The sequence below is a fragment of the Phyllostomus hastatus genome, unplaced genomic scaffold (genome assembly GCF_019186645.2).
Source record: "Phyllostomus hastatus isolate PE091 unplaced genomic scaffold, TTU_PhHast_1.1 phas_contig_86, whole genome shotgun sequence".
Lineage (NCBI taxonomy): Eukaryota > Metazoa > Chordata > Mammalia > Chiroptera > Phyllostomidae > Phyllostomus > Phyllostomus hastatus.
This window is the reverse complement of record NW_025333977.1, coordinates 10,850,017-10,871,906: the sequence shown is the minus strand read 5'-3', so window position 1 is coordinate 10,871,906 and position 21,890 is coordinate 10,850,017. Positions and strand designations below refer to the sequence as shown.

Here is a 21,890-nt window from a genome sequence, read left to right as displayed (position 1 = left end):
GCTATCTCAAGAGGACTGGGCTGTGGGAAATCAGCATGAACACAGATTGCCAGCGGATCAACCTTGGGCAGAATCTTGCCTGGCCTGGCACATAAGGCTCCTAAAACTGTTAAGTCAGAAAGTGGTTGCCGGGTCCATTTTACACCCAAGGGGATGTCACAAAGACCTCAGTGTTTATGAGTTTGGGGGGTGGTGTGTGTGTGTATCTGTGAGTATGTGAAATATGTTCGTCTCACAGGAACTCAGACACTTCCTTAATACTGGCTGGCACATGTATCAAGTACTAGAAATTATTCTGCCATGACGGATGCAGTGAGTAGCGTGAGGCCACCTGACAGAGGACTCTGTCACCTTCTGCAGATGGGAATGTTGCCTCTCCAAGTTTGTGTTTTTCTTGGTCCAGCTTCACAAACACTTCAGAATATAAGAATTTTCATGCCGTCCGACAGCCTAATCCTCCTACTTCATGAAGACAAAATGACCATGCCATAGGAATCGCTGATTAGGTTTTCAGATGGAATAAAACTTTAATCAATCTCTGTAAGGGATAAAGCTGCATCTTTTCTTACTTAATTTAGAGGTCAAAGTTCATGGCTCAAGGTAAATGTAGTCTTAATGATACATGAAGGGCCCGCAGACACTGCTTTGGTGTGTGGGACTCCCTTTCTCGTTTATGCCCAGAATGTCTGGCAGTAAATGCTGGGGCCAATTCTCTTCCAATAAGTTGGTATATGTGGGGTGCTGTAGCTATCTGCCCTTGAAAAAGTGGGCCAATGCCATACCAGTTTGAAAATGTCAAAAAAGGAAAAAAATGCAAAGGCACCATTGGTTCCGGGTTACGCAGCAGATCTGTGTGTCTGTGACCTCGGGGTTTCATTGTTACTTTAATGAGTTGGTTGAGTGAGTGAAACTGTGTGGGGTTTTGTTTAAGAATGTACTTTTATTTGTTGCCCATATTTCTAGCTTGAAATAATTAGGTTGAAAAAAAATGCACCAGTAGACCAAATAGAATAATTAGAGGCTCAAATGAGGTTTGGATACAGCATTTGCGTGATCTGGCAGTATGGCATGTTGATAGTTGCTGCGTGGCGAAGAAGGCTTCGTGACCGAGCGTGTTTGGGAAAAGCTGAGCTTAGTAAAATTGAACAGATTTTTTTACTGAATGATTACTCAGAATTTTTAAAATAGTAGCATACATTTTGAATCTTTTAGAAAAAGGTATGCATTACATATGTACATATATGGCTATGTATATGTATGTGTGTTTTTTAAAAATATTTTTATTTATTTATTTATTTTTAGAGAGGGAAGGGAGGGAGATAGAGAGAGAGAGAAACATCAATGTGTGGTTGCTGGGAGTCATGGCCTGAAACCCAGGCATGTTCCCCGGCTGGGAACCAAACCTGTGACACTTTGGTTCGCAGCCCGCGCTCAATCCACTGAGCTATGCCAGCCAGGGCCGTATGTGTGTTTTTTAAGTAGCATATGGAGAAAGTTGGGTACCCCAGGCCTGGCACTTAATTCAGTCATTAGCTGCCTGTGTGGTTTTATTTGAGTCAGCCTCTCTTGGCCTTATTTTCTTCCTCTGTTAAGAGACTGAACTAGATGACTTTCTGGGCCTTTTGCAGCATTAAAAACTAAGTCTTTCTTTTGTGGAAGAATATCATTAATCTTGTAGGCATCAACTACAAAATGTCTACTAAATATCATCAGCTTTTCTTAATGATAAGTAATGGATCTGCAAACTATGAGTTTATCGAAACCCTTCTTTTGGCACTTAGTCAGGATTTTAAAATAACAAACGTTGACTGAGCTTTCTTCTTCCATAACTTGGCTCAAAACAATTCATATTCTTGAACAGGTGTTTTCTAACTTCTTATTTTCAAGATTTAAATTTGTGTTGAGAAGTCTGTTTTAGGCTACCACTGGCAAGCAGCGTTCTGCTGAAGTCAAACCTCTGAGCTCCCTTCACCTTCCCTTAATCAGCTCTTTTTGGCTTCCTAGACCGATCAATATCACACCCAGTGGCATTGCCCAAAGTGAATTAGATAGAATCGTTGATAGAAATAATTCACCTTGCCAGGGATACTTGGTTCTAGGGAACAGACTGAACAATGTCCTTCTCTTTGGGTTCCAAGGACAACACGACATCTGCACTCACGTCGGAGCAGGCTCTAGTCCTCCCACTGTGGACCAGTGTCTCGGGGGCTCCTATTACACTGTGCAGCCCCCTGTGCGGACACCATAGCATTACTTTCTAGGGTAATAAAGTTTGCTTTATTGTCATTCTAGCGGCACAGCCACAAGATGGCATTCTTTTTTGTACATTTTTCTCTTTCACTTAATGATCTTCTGGGACATTAAGAATCTTTGAGGCACTCTTCATTCTTTCAGTTTATGGAAATAACTAATCAAGATGAAACAGGTGGATGTTTTCTTGCCAATATCAACTGAAATGAATGAGCTGTTTTAGTTGAGAGGAAAATTATTCACAGAGCACTGTTTTAGCTTATTTATAGAAACTGCCTCAAAAATAAAAGTCAGAGGACTCTCACACAAAGAAACCTCGCTTTTTAAATAGGAAAGAATAGAAAAAGAGTTGAAAATACCATCATATTTGTATGTCTGGTGAACCTTAATGTTTTTAAGAAAACTAGAGTGACTAAAACAATGGTGTTGACTCTCTTCTTTTGGAAAGAGCATGTCTGTGTTTACGATGTGGAGAGTACCGTCTGTGGTAGACCAAGGGCATGGGTGTTTCGCAGATGACTGTGATGTTGCTCCAGACATCCTGCCTCCTTCAGCCCAGAAGATGGTCTAGTTTATGGCTTCTGGTTGCTTTTCAGTATTCACCCCACCATTCACTTATCCTAAGGAAAACAACAATGCTTATAATCAAACACAAATATGTTTTTCTTCTGCTCTTTGTTGGGTCAACTCATGACAATTAGAAGAGAATTACCCGTTGTAATTATAAAAAGGAAAATGATATCAATAAAGTGCTTTTCATCTGCATTTCACACAGACACTGGTTAAATTTTCAGGGCCAGTCTGTGGGGTAATCATGACTTTATAGCATTCTCAGAATAGCCTCTGTGTGTTCCCCTTTGTTCCAGAGCAATATCCCAATCGGTTGGCATGCTGGCACGCTGTTTCACCAGGAAGGCATGCTTGGCTTCTCATAGGACTGAGTGCAATGACTCCCTTCTTGCAAGTAATGACCCCCAAGAGTGTCCTGGAAATGGATAACTGTGGTCTGATCTGAGTGGGGTGGTGTTTCCTGGAACCAATATATTATTCTTGAGGCTTCTTCTTAGTTTACAAGTTGACTAAGGGTAAGCTGGGTTGGTGGGCAAGTTCCAAGGGCAAGTTCCAAGGGACCTTAGTGGTAAGGCTAACTTGTGGCAAAACTGTGAAGGGATGGAGTGGGGGCCGAGTAGTGAGAGGAGGGTTTTTTTTTTTAATTCCTTTTTAAAAGTGTCAAAGTTTAAGACACACACACACACACACACACACACACACACACTCTATTCCTTGCTCTGTTTCTTTGCCTCTTCATGACCTCTTCTGAATCCCATTTGTATCTCCTACTGACAATCAATCCTTCCAAATGTTTTTTCTCTGTTATATCTACTGATAATAACAAAAGGTATGTTCCCTCTCAGCATTATTTGCATCTTATGCAGGACTGAAGACCAAAAGCCTTAAGAATGCTACCTTAGCAGAGAAAAAATTATAGTAGAAGAATCGTAAGTGTAGGAGTTATCACTTTGTGATAAGAAGCTCAGATCTGATGAGACAAAGAGTCACTATTAAAAGTAAATCATTGCATATCAAAGTGACAATCAAACAAGTTTGCTGCAATAAATTGTATCTAAACTTTTCTGTCAATATTACTTTTGGATCTGGAAATGAGGCAGATTTTTAAAAAGATAATCTAAATGAAAAATTCCACTCTCTTCTCTTCCAATTCATGTAAATACCTTTTGCCTTAAAACCTCTCCTTGTTAATATGACTGTCTTCAAAATAAGCATCTTGTTTTGAGGACACTGAGGTGAGAGAGCTTTAAGGAGTTCTCAATTAATGCATTGATAGACCTGCTATGACTTTTCAGACCCTTAACTGTCTTCCAAGACTTAATTAGGGTTCAGGTCTTCAGTAAGGTTTTCTGTTACATCTGCTAAGCACACCAGCTGGTTTCATTATCCCAAATATGTTAAAACAGGTTCCCACAGCAAGAGGGAAGCCAGTCGTCCCCCGTGGCACCCCTCTGTCATTGTTGTGTGCTATTTGCAGGGAACAGGCAGTGCCTGTGGTCATCACATAATTGGCATTTCTCCCGTGGCCACAGTCCAAAGGACACTGTGCCTCTCTCCATGGAAAGGCTGGAAAGGGTTCAGGGAGAAGCAAATGTAAGATCAAGGGGTTAGAGAGACTTCCTCCAGGGTGGGGAAAAAATGAGGTCTGTAAAGACCAGGGCTACAAGGTGATATGAAGGAACCTGTAATAGTTGCCCTGGCAGAGAGAAGGTTGTATATTAAATTCCTGAACGAAGGACAAGGTGGCTGCTTCCTGCAACAACGAGAAAGTTATTTCATGGTAAGTTAAATACGTAGAATGAGCTTTTATCCCCATCCTATGTGCTGACGAGCCTCCCCAGAGTTATGGTAGCATTCGAAAAGATGTTGCAGTTGTTCCCTCTGGAAGTTAGAACTTAGAAGTTAGAAGTTAGTTATGTTAGAACTAGAGGCTATTTAAACAATGGCTGTATGGCATAAATTAAGAGTTTCGACCCTGGCATTTAAGACTCCACACTGGTCCCGGGTGGAAATATTATTTTCCCAGCTGAGGAACATGGCCTTTTGGTTGGCAGAACTTGTGCTCAAAAGCTGATGAAAATGACCCCAGTGTCTGCTTTGTTGCCTTCCCAGGTGACACAAACAGCTGTTGCAAAATCCTGGGCCTTGATTCTTGCCAGACCACAGGCTCCTGAGTCCAGAAAACAAAACCGTGACTCATGGGGAACACTCACTGCCCCTGAGGTGAATACCGTGACACACACATGCACACGTTCACGCACGCGTGCACAGTACTGTGGGAACTTGGACTCAGTTGCCTGGCTGTCCGTTTCCTGGTGAGAGGCCATCCCCACCTGTTCTTGACAGAATCAGAAGACATTTCGGGAACACTCTACTTCTTTCTCAACACTGTAAAGCCTGTGTCCTATAAGGAGAGTGCATGCTCTAAAATAACCCTATTTAACTCCTTCAATTTCCTGTTTGCCTGATTTGCCTGGGGCTATGTTTGGAGAAGGTGCGCATTTTGAGTCTGCTTCTTCCCTGGAGAGGATTAAAAATCTTGGGGCTCTCTCTGGGCCCCGTGGTTGTGCGGCAGCCTTCAGAACCCTACGATCACGGACAGAAAAGTGGGTCCCTGCCGCTCTCGGATGCTCTGATTTGGAACTTGGGCAGGTAAGGTCCAATTTCTGGATCTGTTTCTTAAGATTAGTACCCTGAAAATTGTAGACAATTTTAGAAATTTGGATCAGTCAGTGTTAAATACTGAAAAAATGACCCAGATGATTCAAGTTGGAATGTGCAATGTAGGTTCAGATACTTCCCAGGCCCAGACAGGTTCCATGGTCCAGAGAAGCTTGTGTGGACAGGAAGTGGTGAGCCGCTGGGGTCAGGTCTTGTCTAGCCAGCTGACTGTTGACATGTAAGGAGGTGGCCCAAGGTTGCTAGCTCTTCCAGTTTATTTGAGGAGAAGCTGGAAAGCCAACTTAATGAATGACACCCTTGAGTTTTAAATACCAGCCACCAGTTCAGGCTGTAAAGACAAAACCAAAAATGAATCTGTGGTTCCAATAAGACATGCCTGCAGGTTACACTCGGAGGAGCTACCCGTTCTGACTTACAGTACAGGAAGACATTCCGGCAGAAGCCTTTCTATCAGTGCCTGAAAGGGGAGTTCCTCACATTCTGCACTCCCGCCAGCTGAGGAAAGTTGACACCTATGCCCACCTCTGAGGTTCTAGGGATATAGCATGAGGCCACTGCAAGGGTCAATATTCTCTGAGGGATCTTTATCTTTTTTTAATCCATGTTAACTTTGCATTCTTTTCTATAACACACCTGTGTTTACTTTAATATAAAATTGTGGGTTGCTTATCTTTGTGCCTACCATATAACAGATATTCAATAAATATGTGTAAAATAAATGACTAGAGTACAATTATTACTTTTGGAAGATAGCCCCCGTTGATCCCATTGTTTCATGTATTTAAGTGTGAGAAATGCATTGTCAGCTATAAAGTGACATTGTCACTTGGTTGGTAGGTCAGAGTTGGTGACATTGCATCTTCAGGCAGCATTAGACTACTTGGAACTGCTCACCAAATTCAACCCATGAAAGATGTCACTGGGGTCCCAGGACTACTGCTCTCATCCTCTGAGTTCGGTTCCCAGCCTCCCTTGTCCCCTCACTCCCTTCCCTCTATGCGCTTATGAAGCATCTGCTACCTTCCAGACAGGACAGTGAAGAAGTAAATGGACACGTTATAATCCAACATGGAAAGCGAAATCAGAGGTGCAGTGGTGAACTCTAGGGCCCTGGGCATGTGAAGGTTATGCTCCCTGAGCTACACATTCCATCCTTTTCTCTACAGACATTACCCTTGTTTGGATGATCGGTTGCTGCATAAACTTAGTGGTTTGAAACAACCATAATAACATTATCAGTATTTCTCCTGTGAGCTGGCTGGACTCACTCAGGCTGGCCTTGCTCAAGGTCTGTCTGCTGTTCCAATCAGGCAGTGATGAAGACTAGATAATGACCGTGACTGGAGTCATCACAAAGCCTTTCTCACCCATGTGTCCAACAATTGATGGTGGCTATGGCGGTAATATTAGTGGGGGCTGTTATCCTGAATACCTCCACTTGGCTTGGCTTCCTCACACTAGGGCAGCTGGGTAAGAAGGTCAAACCTCCCAAAAGGGAGCAGGTGGGTGGCAGCTGTACTGCCTTTGTTCACTGTTTCCAGAGTCCCATAGTTTTCCTTCTGGGTCATTCTCTTAGTCAAGGCAGTCACCAAACCTCACTCTGTTTCAAGGGAAGAGGACACAGAACCACCTCTTGATGGGACAGTTGTCCAGAAAAATTGCCGGTATGTTTTAAAACCACTAAAACTTCAGTCCTCCCTTTGTGAAGCTCTGAAATGTCTTCTGAAAGGGACATGGGAGCAGCTCCCTGACCACAGTTAAGTTCTCTCTGTTGCTGGCAATGCCTTCCTCCTACAGCAGATCCATGGTGACCGTCTTAGAACTGGAGGTCTGGAAGGGACTTGGCCCTAGTCCCACAATGGGGCTACACATGTGAATCATTGAAGTCACAGAGTGTTTGAAGCTACAGCAAAATTGGTATACCTTCCTGGAGCAGCCAATTAACTCAAATATTTGAGAACAGAAAATAATTTAACTCACAGGACTTTCAAAATATTAGTTTTGCATTAAAGCAAATAGTAACCTGAATTTTAAATAATCAAAATAATAGTCAAGGAAATTTTCACTTGCACAGGGTCCCCTGTGAGGCTCCCAGCACGTCAGTGGGTGCGTTCAGCTTCCTCGTCTATGACATTAGGCATTCTTTGCAGAAGAGTGGATGAGGCACCAGCTCACTCACTTCACTGTTGGAAACCACGATTAGAGTGTCAACTCTTTGTGAAGGATTTGAGCTTAGGTCTTACTGATTCTAAGATGTGTGCTTTATTCTTCATAATTCTCTGTCTTTTTGGACATTAGAGCAGGAAAATATTGGCTGTTCCTGCTTATGGAGTTGTTTTCTGTTTGTCCTTTGTCTATAGTAAGCCTTCTTTGGTGAAAATTCTGCCTGATCTCACGTGGCCTTTGCTATCCCATCAACCACGTGTTCCCGCTCTCACTGCCCTTTGGAAACTCTTGCCCCCCCTTGACTACAGATCAAAACATGTATCCTAACCTGAGCCAAATCGGGAAACCCAACCTGCATTAGTTTCCTATGCTGCTGTAACAAAGGACTACACACTTAGTGACTTAAAATAATAAAAACTTATTCTCTGACAACAATAGAGGCCCAAGTCCAATATCAGTGTCTATAGGCATGGTTCCATCTGGAGACTCTAGGGAAGAATTTGATTCCTTGGCTTTCTCCACTTCTGTAGACCACCTGTGTTCCTTGGCTTGTGGCTCCTTCTACCTTCAAAGCACATCAATCCAAGCTCTGTTTCTTTCATCCTATCACCTTCTCTCAGACTCTGGCTCTTCCTGCATCCCTCTTCTGAGGATCCTTGTGCTTGCACTGGGCCCACCTGGGTAATCCAGGATACTCCCTCCATCTCAAACTCGATAATATAATCGCTTCTGCAAAGTCCCTGCTGCCATGAAATTAGCATTTTCAAAGGCTACATAAATTAGAACATGAACATCTTTGGGGAGGGTGTCATTTTTCTGTATATTACACGATTCTTTTAGGAAAGTAATCCATGCAAAGGAGGACATGTGACCGAAAGAGGAAAATGAAAGCCTTCCTTGGAATTATTATTAGGATGGGAATAGTTATTTTTCCTGGGAGTAGGTAATCTTGAAGAAAATTACATTGAGGCTGCTGGCAACTATTTTGCTGGTTACATGGAGAAAGGTCTTCTACAGCAGGAGGGAATGAAGCTGAGTGATTGAGGATTATAGGCCGAGAATATGAAAACAAAGGGCGGTGATGATAATATGGAAGCACCTGCATCCCACTATACTTAAAATCAGACTTAACCTTGATTTGCCAGGCTCAGGAACAAATCAGTTCTCTTTTTTGTCTTAGCTACTTTGAGCTGAATTTCTATGCTCATGACACCCCATGTATATTTTTTAAACAAAAAAATGAGGAGAGAGTCAACTCAATTATTTTTCTGCTTCTTCTAAGGAGTATGATAACTATGCTTGAATGCAAATGAGGTTGCAACAGTCAAAATAAGTCTTTATACACATCATTAAGTTTTGTTTCTTATCACTATACTCTACCAAATTCTAACAGAATTAAAACTGTCTCCATTAAAAATATGAATGTATAATCTTTTATCCTCCCTTTTCTTAGCTGTAAATATGAGAATATAATATCCACAAGGTTTGTGGTCAAGCCAATAAAAGGTTAAGGTATGTAAAGTTCCTGGCACACTTATTTTATTTTATTTTATTTTAAAATATTTTATTTATTTATTTTTAGAGAGAGGGGAAGGGAGGGAGAAAGAAAGGGAGAGAAATATCTATGAAACATCAATTGGCTCACATGCCCCCAACAGGGGCCTGGCCCACAACCCAGGCATATGCCCTGACTGGGAATCGAACTGGCAACTTTTCAGTTTTCAGGGCAATGCCAGGTCTACTGAGCCACAGCAGTCAGGGCCCTGGCACACTTTTAAAGCTGAAATAATACTCACTTCTTTTTTATTTTCTTGGGGTTGAATTTAACAAAAAGAAAGTAATTGAAACTAAAGCCAGACAGATCATTTGTGGAAAGACAAGAATTCTTGATTGTTTTGGTGATGACTTTGAAATTGAGCTTCTGATGGTGTTAGTGGATTACCGATACATTTGGAGAGAAAATCGTGTCCTTTATTTGAAATGAAAACTATGGGTTGGGTCCAATCACTCCCTCTTACTTTTTCTAGCTCTGTGGTTCTGAACTTGTTTTCTGGATAGGACCTTTCAGCCCACTCAAATAATTTGTGTAATCCAAGCCTAGTAAAGTGGAAACAAATACTCTTAATCAATTTTAATGTGGTGTTGATCTGCTATTATCCCAAAGCATGCCTTCTTTCTAACAGGTTTATATGACACTAAAGAACAATTAAACACTCCCTCTATGGAAATCTACTGTTGATAATTCTCAATCACTAGCTGTTTTAAGAAACCTGCTATACTTAACATTGTACAGCTGTTCAGCAAATTGATATTTACAATAACACGGCACAGGTGGCACTTCAACCGCATGACTGCCGTGGCAGACTCTCTCTGATGATTTCTTGCTAAAGTTCCTCCCAACTCCGTCTCTCATGTTCTGTGATCCTAGGGTGGTTCATGTTTAAATACAAACCATGGTTAATTTAAAATTTGAACTTGCCATTTCTTTTTATCTTAAAATCAGCTCTGTAAGACCTCATTTCAGAGTGAGAAAATGTCCTCCCCAAATATATACTCCACCAGCTTTCTGATGCTTGATATACCTACAAACAGAGGGCAGATTTCTCGTATTGTCTTTAAAGAATCCTTTCGAGGCGGATACCCCTGGAAGAGGTAACACCTGACCGTAATAAGAAATAACCTTGCCCATGCCAGCGCTGGAGTAGGGGTGAGATTCAGGAGAGGGCCCTAACACGAGGATGGGAGGAGGCCTTGGCAGAGGGTTTTTCACTCATTCAGACACAGGTTACTTACGGGAAAGACAGTCTCTGCCCTGGAGCCCACGTAGTTTGTCTCTTCATCTACTCACTGAGGACACTGTTATTGGGCCACTGTTACGTGAAAGACACTGATTTAAAAAGAAGGTTCAGTATTGAAGATGAGAACAGAGCGGGCCTGGGGGCAACGGTTTTAGCATGTTTCTAGAGCCACCGGAGCCCATCATTTAACAACATCTACACAGACGTCTCCCAGATGAGCACATGCACACTGGGCTGAGTGTGTGGGGTGGACTCTGACCCTACCAGTCCGGGTGTTCGCCTCACTCCGTGCAGGCTCCACAGGTGCCACTTTGAACATTTTTGCTCGAGGGGTTGACATGAGCACCCGCACTGCAGGGCGTCCCTCTGGAGAGCTGCCACATGCTGCTCGGCTGCTTCACATGGACACCTAGTGCTCATTTAGTGCCCCAACCACAAGCATAGACATCCAGACTCAGGGTTCCTGCAATGGCCTCGATGTTCCACAGGGGCAAATGGACTGGGGGTGGGAGGCATTCTATCTGGCACCAGGGTTGCAAATTGAAATGCTTACAGAAGCACGTGCCAGTGAAGTACTTAAATGAAGTGAGACAGAGGAGACCAAGGTGAACTGTGCTATACATGCTCCATCCAAAGATAACAGTGGGTTTGCATCTCTGGCTCAGTGCTGCCCAGATGTTCACATTTTCCAAGAGAAGCCAGAAATCTGCATTTTCGTGAGAATAGCTAGTTCAAATCTTTAACAGTTTGGGAGCCAAACAAGACATGTTGATGGGCTGGCTGTCAGTTTGAAATTTCTGATTTAGACCTTTCTGATTTTAGACCTTCCCTGAGTATCTCACTCACTGACCAAGGTTATCTTTTCACATTCATTCCATATAACTGAGGTCTTATAGATCAATACGCACTGTAGAGGAGGGATTTAGAGATAAGTAATAAAGGGGGCCAAACAAAAACACCATCGTATGAGATGCGCTAGTTATAGTAACAGTGCAATTAAACCACGGGCACGATGTGTCCTTCGTCAATGATGAAATTAGCCACTGACTACATCACTTCTGGCAAGTTACTTAACCTCTCTGTTTCCATTCCCTCATCTGTAAAAAGGGGCTTTGTTAGCATCTACCTCAAAAGTTTGTCATGAGGACTAAATGAGGTAATACATGTAAAATATCATGTAGAATTAATGATACATGCTGGAGTTATGAGGGGGACCCAAAACAACACCCCTCTTCACTACTCAAGATCTGAACAAGTTGAAATATAATAAACTTATTCCATGGAGACCTAAAATATCACCATTATCAATGATAAGGGTTAGGTTGGAAGGCACAACTTAGCATGGCCCATGAAATAGGCTTTCTAACTTCCTACCCTTTGTTCTTGGCCTTGGAACAATGAACTTGAAAGAATTTGCCTCACAGGGCAGACAATTAATTGTCCCTGGTCCAGACATAGAGAAAATAGAATAGGCTTAGTGTCTTTGTTCATGCTCACTTTCAGTCTATTAGCTCCGCTTACCCAAGGAGTGTAGACCAATGGTAGCACACCTCCTCACAAAAGGAGAGTCAGGGTTGGAACAGGAGGCCAGGAATATTGAAGGGAAACCCTTTTCAAGGGAAAAAGAGGCAAAGAGTAGGGAAGAAATGCTTTCCCTAGGATTTAGTAAGTGCTCAGTATGTGGTATATATTATTATTATTGTTATTATTATTACATAGAAGCCTGACAATCTTCAGTTTAATAGCCTTTTAATGAGTTGCAAAACGAGTCCTGCCCTGTTGTAATCAATGTATCTTCAAATTGGAATTTTGCAAATCGTGCTCTGTAGGATGCTGAAAGAGGAGCTGGGAAGAATGAGTTCCAGGCTCAAATGATTTTGGGAAAAAGTAGATTAAAGAAAAAATAGATTTCTTCGGCACAGAACATCTTACAGTCTTTTATATGCTAGTGTGCATTTGACATGTTGTTAAATACATATAATGAATGCCTCTATTTCAAACTCATTCGTTCTGGTACAGTTTTTTTCCCAGCATATTTATTAACATTTTAGGAACAATGTTCTGTGGACGATGGTTAGAGAAAAGTAAAGTAAGATTAATTTGAACTCAACCAAGTTATCCAAACACTTAAAAAAATACATGAACTATTCTGTATATGTCAACTGACTACCCACTTAGACGAAACAAAATAAATACATGGTAGCAAAGTATATTTTATAAAGTGCTTGTGTCTGAAAAATACTCCTTTTTTTCCCTCAGAAAGGCAAATAAAAGTGATTAAGCTAATTCTCTTAGACCAAGGTTTATTCTTTTAAAAAAAATATTTTATTTATTTCTTTTTAGAGAGGGGAAGGGAGGGAGAAAGAGAGGGAGAGAAACATCAATAAGTGGTTGTTTCTCACACACCCTCAACTGGGGACCTGGTCTGAAACACAGGCATGTGCCCTGACTGGGAATTGAACTGGCAACTCTGTGGTTTGCAGGTTTGTGCTCAGTCACTGAGCCACACCAGCCAGGGCCCAAGGTGTATTGTTGTGCTGTTTGCATTGCCCAGGGCCTTTGCCTTGGCTCCTGAATGGGGGCCTGTGCCACAAGCCTTTAGGCAGGAGGCAAAATTTGAATTATAGGGCCCATTGTATTTTGGTGTCTAATAAAAACAAGAGATTCTTAAAAAATTGTTTTTGACCTGGCAGTTTTTTTACATTTCTTCCAAAGCTTTTCTCTTTCATAATAAAAAAAACCATTGGAAACCAGATGCTTCTAAGTGTTTTTATGATTCTTGTTCCCAAACATATTAAAATTATTAGTTTAAATATTAAATTCTGAATGTTTCTGGTTTTGCTCCACCAGTTTACTCTGGCTTCGGAGTTGGCAAGTGTAGGGGACTGCCTGGTGCTGAAATGACGGCCAACGGTTCTGGCAGTTTACTCGCATGACACCGCGTTTCAGCCTTGGTGGTCTTGTTAATGAAAAGTACAGCGAGTGATATTTATGACGTGTGTTTTAAGTCGTGAATGTCTTCTGAAATAGATACAATGATTTTGCCCGTTTCTCAGATGGGGGTTGGGGCTTACGGAGAAGCTAAATAGTTCCTGAGGCTGCTACCCTGTTTGTACGAGCAGTGGCTCAATGGGAACTCCGGCCACCTCCACCGCAGCCTGCCCTTTAACTCCCACGTCCAGTTTAGGAGTCCTTGGAGATACAGTCCTTAAAACCCGTCTGGCTCTTCTAGGTCTTTGCAGAGTCGTAAATTTGTGTGAATCCTTAAATGAGTCTATATTTGGTAATTCCCAGGGCTCTCTCAAAAATTTGAAAACCACAATGTTCAAACCATCCTGGAAGGAAAGAATTAATAGGAAGAAGAAGTTAACTAGTGCTGTTAGACTTGGACCATGATGAGTGGCTGAATAAGGAAGGAAAAGACCAGCTCAGCTAGGGAGGGGGTGCAGCCTGGATGCGAGTGTGGACTGTGTCCCTGGAGCTTTCGGTGGAAATGGGTGTGAGGCGTGACAAAAACCCACGCTGCTCAGAAATCCTGCCATGTGCCACAGCGTGATGGCCTTGAGGACATAGTGCTAAGTGAGGTAACTCAGGCAGACAAAGACAAATACTGTGTGATAATGCTTATATGTGGAATCTAACACAAGACAAAACCGTAAGAAAACAAAAAAGAAACAAACAAAAAACTTGTCAACGCAGAGAGTAAAATGGCGAGTGCCGTGGACTGGGTGGGGGGGGGGTAGGGGGTGCGGGGTGGGGGAGTGGGAGAGATGCTGAGAGTACACACTCGTAGTGAAGAAGTCCTGGTGATCTAATACACAGTACAGTGATTACAGACAACAGAACTGTATTATAAACACTAAACTTGCAAAGAAACTGGATTTAATTGTTTTCATTCCTAGGTGAAGTAATAGTTATGGACATCAGCTAATGCCGCAGGGGCAGTCGTATGCAGCATAAATGTGTCAAATCGATATATGTATACTTTACACTTATCCAGTGATGGGTGTCAAATACATTTCAATACAATTAAGTAAATTAAAAAATCTATGCCACTTAGGAACATCAAGGATACTATACAACTGAGGCCATGATGAAATAAAAACAGCAAAGATTCAAAGGCCTCAGATATCTGAAAAGTGCCTTTGAAATATTTGCCCCAAATGGTGACTTATTGTGCCTGGGCACCTTCGCAGGTGTGTCAAGATTTATGTTTCATCTGATTGGAATTCTCAAAGGGCACATGATCACAAATGAGGAAAAATTACCTCTACAAATGCAGAACTGTCTTCTCCTTCATTTGAATAAAATGGGGTTTTTGTTTTTTCTTCTTTCTTTTGTTACAGCTTGAGAAATGTTCTATCATGTGAAACAGATTATGCTCTGTGAAATCATTTGAAAGTACATTGAAGCCACATTGCAGCCTGAGATGGCGTGTTGCTTACACTGAGGACTGGCGGGGAGGATTGTAGTTCATGACTTGAATAATCAAATACTCAGTATTTTGATGAGTATCAAATTTGATCTATGTTCCCTTGTCCTCCTTTTCTTCCTTCAATCCCTGCTTCATTGAACCCAAAAGATTTCAAGTAACCCTGAGTGTTTTACTAAAGCTACAATATGAGAGACTAGCGTGTCTGGAATAGAGTCCCCGCCTTCACAGGCTGTGTAGTTGCGTGGAGTATCCCAGGTCCATGGACACATCAAAAATATCTGTTGTGCTAAGGAGGACCAGAGAAGCACACCATGGTGGAACCGAGACCAGGCCAGGTGCGAGTTGGCCTGAGTGTATGAGAGAAGGTGTCACAAAGCAAGAGACATCTGAGCTTGTGTTAAAAGATAAGGGTTGGATTGGTAGAAAAAGTATTAGGTAGGAATTGGAAGCCTGAAAGTAGTTTACATCAAAAAGGAATGGTGTGATTTACAGGTAGTTAGAGGTTACCCCCACAGTTAAAGGCACGCACATCTAACTGAAAATCAAAACAAAACACAGACACATTTGTTTCAGATTCAGTCCACAGATTGCTGGTTTTCTACCTGTAGGTTGAAGATCAAAAACACAGGCCCACAGTCAAAAACCCATTCATCACACAGAGCTTCGGTTCTGCCTTTTTTACTGCTGTTTTCTTATAAGAGGAGCAGATAATCAGATGCCCAAGGAACTGTAACATAAAAGCTAAAAGCTAAAAAACAAAACAAAACACATCAAAACAGGGAAGCTGAAAAATCTGAAACTATTCAGAAACATACAAACATCAGAAACTACCATTAATATCCTTAGATAAGATTTTGCATCCCTGAAGCATGAAAAGATGCCATTATACATAGGTATTTAAAGAAAAGCAAATAACAACTGTTAGAGATTTAAAAAGTATACGAAAGATATAAAAAAATAAGATTGATGCTGTGAAGTTGCGTAAACTCCTGTAAGGCTAATGTTGAAAGGGGAACTCTGGAGTTGGAGATTTTAACTTCAGTCATAGTTGAGAGGCTGGAGTGATTAATGCTTCTGCAAAGCTGTTATTCCAGGAACTGGAATGCATGACTCCAGGAGGTCAACAAGCAACTCCACCTTTGTGTCCCAGGAGGTCTGTAAGCAATGCAGATGGTATCTGAGGCCTGGTGTTCCAGGGAGGGAAAGTCCATGACACAGATAAAGAGTCGTTGCTCAATAGACAAAGAAGGACCAGGAAAATCACCGCAGCACTACAACTCATATCCAATTAACATTTTTCCAAGCCCCTTACCTACCCTTTCTTCTTGTAAAAAGGTCAATTGGAGGTGAGATGTTATGAGTTTTTGAGGGTAATAACCCACCATCTTCTCAAATCGTTGGCATCTGAATACAGCGCCTGTAAAGATTCAATTCTTGTCTCTACTTACTGGTTCTGGTAGTGCCAGGCAGCATGAACACTGCCTTTTCTGGTTTCAGTGTGAACACCCCACTTCTGACCTCCTGGTGCGAATACTCTTTCAAGGCCCATCATTTGAGGCATTCGACAAGGGAAAAGTTTAGAGATACAGCAGAAAATAAATTACTGAAATTTAGAACTTCTCAGTAGTTTTGGGTGATAAGAGCTATCCCCCAAGGACCAGGTTATCAGTTTTGCTGAAATAAACTCCTATACAAATTCTCTGTAGGTCTGGATGTTTTTTACCTCCACACAGAGTAACCTACAGAGTCAGGCCAGGGACATTGGTATTCCATTTTAAGGTGTTTGTAGAGGATGGCTTTTATTTTTTATTTGTTTGGGGAGGCACATTTAGATTGAAAATGGTGGCAAGAAAGGTAATCTCACAATTCACAGTAAAAAATAAGATGGCAAAACAGAATGGGGAGGCTGAAGGTGTTTGAATTACAGGACAAAACTGGGACTTTAAGTCAATCTTCTTTAGATCTCCAGGGACAGCAACACCTTAGCTGCTCTCTGGGTTTATAGCAGTTCTCATAATCCATTTTAGGTTTAAACTGTAGATGGTGGTAGGTGATGTGAATCGTCCCTGGGGGCAGGATTGCATTAAACCACAGCTGCCTTTAGGAAGTGGGGGCTGGGGCAATTCATAGAATAAGGGGGGGCGGGGTTAGGCTGAAAAACAGTGACAATGATTTTTTTTTCATGTAACCCAGGAGTAATTGTTAATATCACCTACTGGACTCTTAGTCCTCTGTTGTACATTGCACTGATATTTGAGAGATCTATGGGCCTGGCCCACACAAACCACCATAAACTTCTTGCAGTTATATTACATTGCTAAGCACTCCTTTTGCCTCAAACACAAGGTTACAAGTGAGCTCAAAGGTGGGTGTTAAGAGGGCAGAGACTGTACCTGTTCAGTTCATCACTGAGCTTTAGAAGAAAGTGATACCTGAGGACAGTGCCTGGCCCACTATACAAGCAAAATACATATTTGTTAAATTAATAAAAAATTAATACTTCCTCAGTCAATTTTAAAATATTTTCTTGAATAATGCATTGTGATGAGCTGAGCTGGAAGAAATGAGGTGGCTGGAGGCTGATGTGAAGTAAAACACAGAAAAAATACAAAATGTGCTGGTCTGTAGAGCTGATTACCCCGGTCCCTGTTCCTTTCCTGGGTGCCAGCTAACCCTCATTTGACACACAACGGAAGTTATCTTAACTCTGCGTTTGGTGATTTTCCCAATGAACTCACAAGTGAATTTCAATATTTGCCAACAAATTGAAGTGGGTCCACTAAAGCACAATCTTATGTTCCACATTATTTGAATTCTATTCCCCTTGTACTTATAAGCAAACTAGAAAGGCATAAGAAAGTACGGCATGAGTTGGGCCGGAAAAAGGTATCTGTGAAGTGTGTCCTTGCCCGTCATTGTCCATTCTCTGGGTCTGCACGTTCATAACTTGCCTGCACTGAGCTGGGACTTATGGCCGGGTTTCAATGGTTAAATATCTTCCAGTTTCTGGGCAGTATCAATTTCCTTTGTGAATTAAAAACACGTTGGTCAATTTCACATGTATGAACATCAGAGAATACAGTTCTAGGAAGCACTGAAATTACTTACCAGATTAAAAGCTTTAGTTTTCGTTAGCAATTAATGTAATTAAAATACTTGGTTACATCTGATGGCCTCATTTTCTGAATATTATAGTGATCAGAGTAGAATGAATATATACTGAACAAAGATTACTTTTGCCTTCTGAATTTTTATTTGATCTTTCTGAATAATTTGTGTTATGTAATTTGCAGCTGCCCCATGTGTATTATTAGTGTTTGCTGCTTGGTGGCTGTCTCAGTTTTCTGGAGCTGTCCTAACATTGTACCAGAGCAGACTGGCTTAAATAACAGAAATGTATCGCCTCACAGTTCAGGAGGCTAGAAGTCCAAAATCAGGGTGTCAGCAAAGTTAGTTTCTTCTGAGTTCTGTGCAGGAGACTCTGTTCCGTGCCTGTCCCCTAGATTTTGGTGCTTTGCTGGCAAAAGTTGGTTTCCCTTGGCTGGTAGATACCTCACTCGGATCTCTGCCTTCATCTTAACGTAGCTCTCTTTCTGTGTGCACCTGTTAGTGTCCACATTTCCTCTTCTTATGTAGATATTAGTCATTGGATCAGGGTCCACCCTAAGGAATTCATCTGAACTCGATCATCAGCAAAGACCCTATTTCCAAATAAGGTTCCCCAGCTTAGGACTTCATCATCTGTTGCGGGGACACGATTCAACCCATAACAGTGGCATAGCACTGTCAGTGGAAGGCAAGGTGAATAGGAAATGGAAATTTCTTTGAAGCGTTGAGCTGGGCCCTGAAGGGGCAAATTACAAGACCCGGCAGACAAGAGACAGACACGCACAGGCCGAGGGGAAAGCTTTGCTGTGGTTCCTTTGATAGTGTGGAATGCCTGAGCCAAACACAAATGAAAAGATTTTTTTGAAAGAAATAGTTTAAAAAAAAGAAAAAAGCTGGGTTTCAGTCCCATAACTCTGTATAAACAAATCAGCTTCTGCAAGCCTCTTTTTCCTTGTCTGTCAGAGAAGGACCTAACAGCTCGGGGCCTAAACAAGACATTGTATGTAAAGCGTCCCGAACTGCACCGGAAATTCAGCAGAGCTCAACAACAGAGCTTCCCTTCTCTCCCACTCCCTTTTCCATTCTCCTTCCCTCTGTCCTTTAAGTCTTAAAATTGCTCATACTAGTGACTTCAAATGAGTGAAGATTTTATACTTTAAGGTAAGCGATTGAAAGATGAGGCTGCAAGTGTGTTGTAAAAACTGAAGGATTCTGAGCTGTTCTTCTGTCTCCCCCTCTGACTCCTGGGGTGAGCCTGAGGGTGAAATTGTTTAGTCTAGAGAACGCTGTCCTCTGACCTGGGATTGTCACGTAAACACATTAGCATCCAATGACTCTGGTGGGAGTCATTTAATGGAAGAGGCAGCAGGGTCTTGAGGGACCGTAAGATCAGGTTTGTTACTCTTAAAATGCTTGTGGGCGACTCACCTGGCATTTACTCAGCTTCTACTTGTGCCAGGCATTATAATTGGTGTTGGGTGTCTGCCTGTGACAGGCTTGCCTTTTTCTACCACGAAAGCCTGTGCTTCTGCGCACAGAAGCTGTCTCACTGGCACAGTCTTGACTGGGAGGGTTGGCTGAGGCCAGAGGGAAGGTACCGAGGAAAGGGTGCTGTTAGGATTATGGGCGAGGAGGGTAAGACTCGAAGGACTCTTTTCACTTATATCTTAAAACTGGTCCTGATGGAAGAGGAAAAAGGTAAACTCTGCCCCTGACACAGAGATTATTGTTAAGTTTAGGGTAAATATTTTCGCTGTGGCTGTGCTGTTAACAATCCACTCCAAAACAAAGCACACTGAAACATTTTTAGGCAACTTTGCACAGCATCATGAAGGCAGCCGTGTTGTCTACTAGACACAAGACACGTCCTACTCAGGAAATTAGGAGAGAATTCTGAAGCTAGGCACTCTGTGTTTAATTCAAGGATGAGAATTAAAAAAAAAGATCCCCTTAGGCTCTTTTCCCATTGTTCTCAATAACATACCATTCCCCTGATTTAGTCACGCAGAGACTGCGCAAGCTTTTCCGTGAAATACAGTGTTGGAGCTGGAACAGACTTCAGATGTCATCCAGTCCCAGTGCCTCAATTTAGGAGAGAAACTGAAGCACAAACAAGTTAAACAACGTGCCCAGGATCACAGCCTCCTTCACGACGCGTTTCCTGACTTCTAGTTGTTAATAAGAAATAGCAATACGATCATTCTTAATTTTCTAAGCAGCAATTTCTCTACACATGCTTACGGATAGAACATGAATTTTCTGCTATCTTGTTTTCACGTCTATCAAAATCAAGTTATTGATTGCTGCTGATACTTTCCGCCGTTTAAATTTGGATACTTCGAGATAGAATTCATTACTTTGGGAAACTTGAATTCTTTTCTTCTCCTTGCAGGGATCTTTCTTTTCCTGTAAACAGTCATCTTGACATGGTTTTTACTGTATATTTCAACTATTCGACTTTGATTTTTATTAACTACCAGGTGTCCGGCAGCTGCTCCGCTCGTTTCGGTCCATCCTGACTCTCGAGTTCCTCCCTCATTAGTCTGGGCTGTTCTGTACAAGCTGTCTTAATGGCTTGGCCTAATTCCAAATTACAAAATAGGTCTGTAATTAGTTAGATGCTTGCCAAAGGCAGTCGATTTCAGTATGTACCAAGGTTTTAAAATAGTTTTTCCTGATTTTTGCCACTGGCCTTACATGACAACTTTATTTGTAATCTTGAATTAAAAAAAATGGTTTATTTCAGGGTAATCAGGCTGGGAAGGCCAAGTCATTCTAAGGTTGTTCTTGGTGGTCCATAGGCCATAGGCATTCAGATAAAGGGATTATTATGCTAGTTTTATATTTTGTAATTAAGCTGGTATCTTGAAGGCATCGATTATGTAAATACCCAATTTTATGAGTGTCAAGAAAGAAGTCCCTCCTATCTCCCCTCTGTAGATCCAAGTGATAAATAAACCTTATTAGCCATCAGGGCAACTTGTGGTGATAGACATTTTGGAAGTCTATGTTGTCAGCAATGTTTTATTTTGACTGTTGCCTGGCCTGTTAGTAAGCCTGTTAAGAATTTTGTGGGTTGACACGTCTTCCCCAGCCCAGATCATCTGCATCGACCCTCTGAGGGCTCATGTGGGGAGAGCTGAAATCTTCACAAGTGAGCGGTGTGAGCGGGTAAATCTGGCTGTGCGCCTCGTTTGGCTGAGTGGGTTTATAGGGTCAACAGATCCCAGAGCAGAATGTCCTTTAGAGGAAGTGCTATTCTCATGAACTTCTCAGTGGTGTCTCCAGCTGGATTGCCCTTCTGGGTAATAGGGCAGATACATTCTTTAGCCAACAGTTCTCTCTGGGGAGCTCCTGGAAGTTAGTGTGAAATGTTGACTGTGTACACAACCTAACTTCGTGTAGGCAGGGTTCAACCCATTGAATTCTATAGCTCAGTAACTGATTAGTCTAATAATCCATGTAACTTTTTAGGTATGTACTTCCCATTTTCTTGTACCTCAACTACTGTAAATGTTTCCACATAAAATTAAATTCCCTTTCAAATCTCTAGGTCCGTTTAAATACACCCAACAGGCCCCCGCAATCACATTAAGAGAGCTCATAACAGCCATCAAACCTGCTGGCCCACATTGCTTAAATAGCTCTGGGCCTCCTTGTCATGTTAGGCTACGCTTTCTGCCAATCCCCGTCTAGCCCCTTTGACTTCCCAAGCAAGTGTAGTGATGGGTGCAGTGTCTGTTTCCTAAGAACAGGGGGTGTCAGTATAGGCTCCACTTTTAGGAGCTCTGCATGGTGAAAGCCACTGAGCCACAGTGGAATCCATCTTATGAGAACCTGGAAAATGATTCTTTGGAGGATCGATGCATCATTGGGCCCTG

The 21,890-nt window shown here is 42.0% G+C and overlaps 1 long non-coding RNA gene across 1 annotated transcript in view; it reads left to right on the top strand.

Annotated features, from left to right (window-relative positions):
- Positions 1–5,114: 5,114 nt before the first annotated feature.
- Positions 5,115–21,890, top strand: part of LOC123827042 — a 30,986-nt gene continuing 14,210 nt past the window's right edge. Inside the window, exon 1 of the long non-coding RNA XR_006787166.1 lies at positions 5,115–5,472. This is a non-coding gene — a long non-coding RNA (uncharacterized LOC123827042). The remainder of the gene's footprint in view (positions 5,473–21,890) is intronic.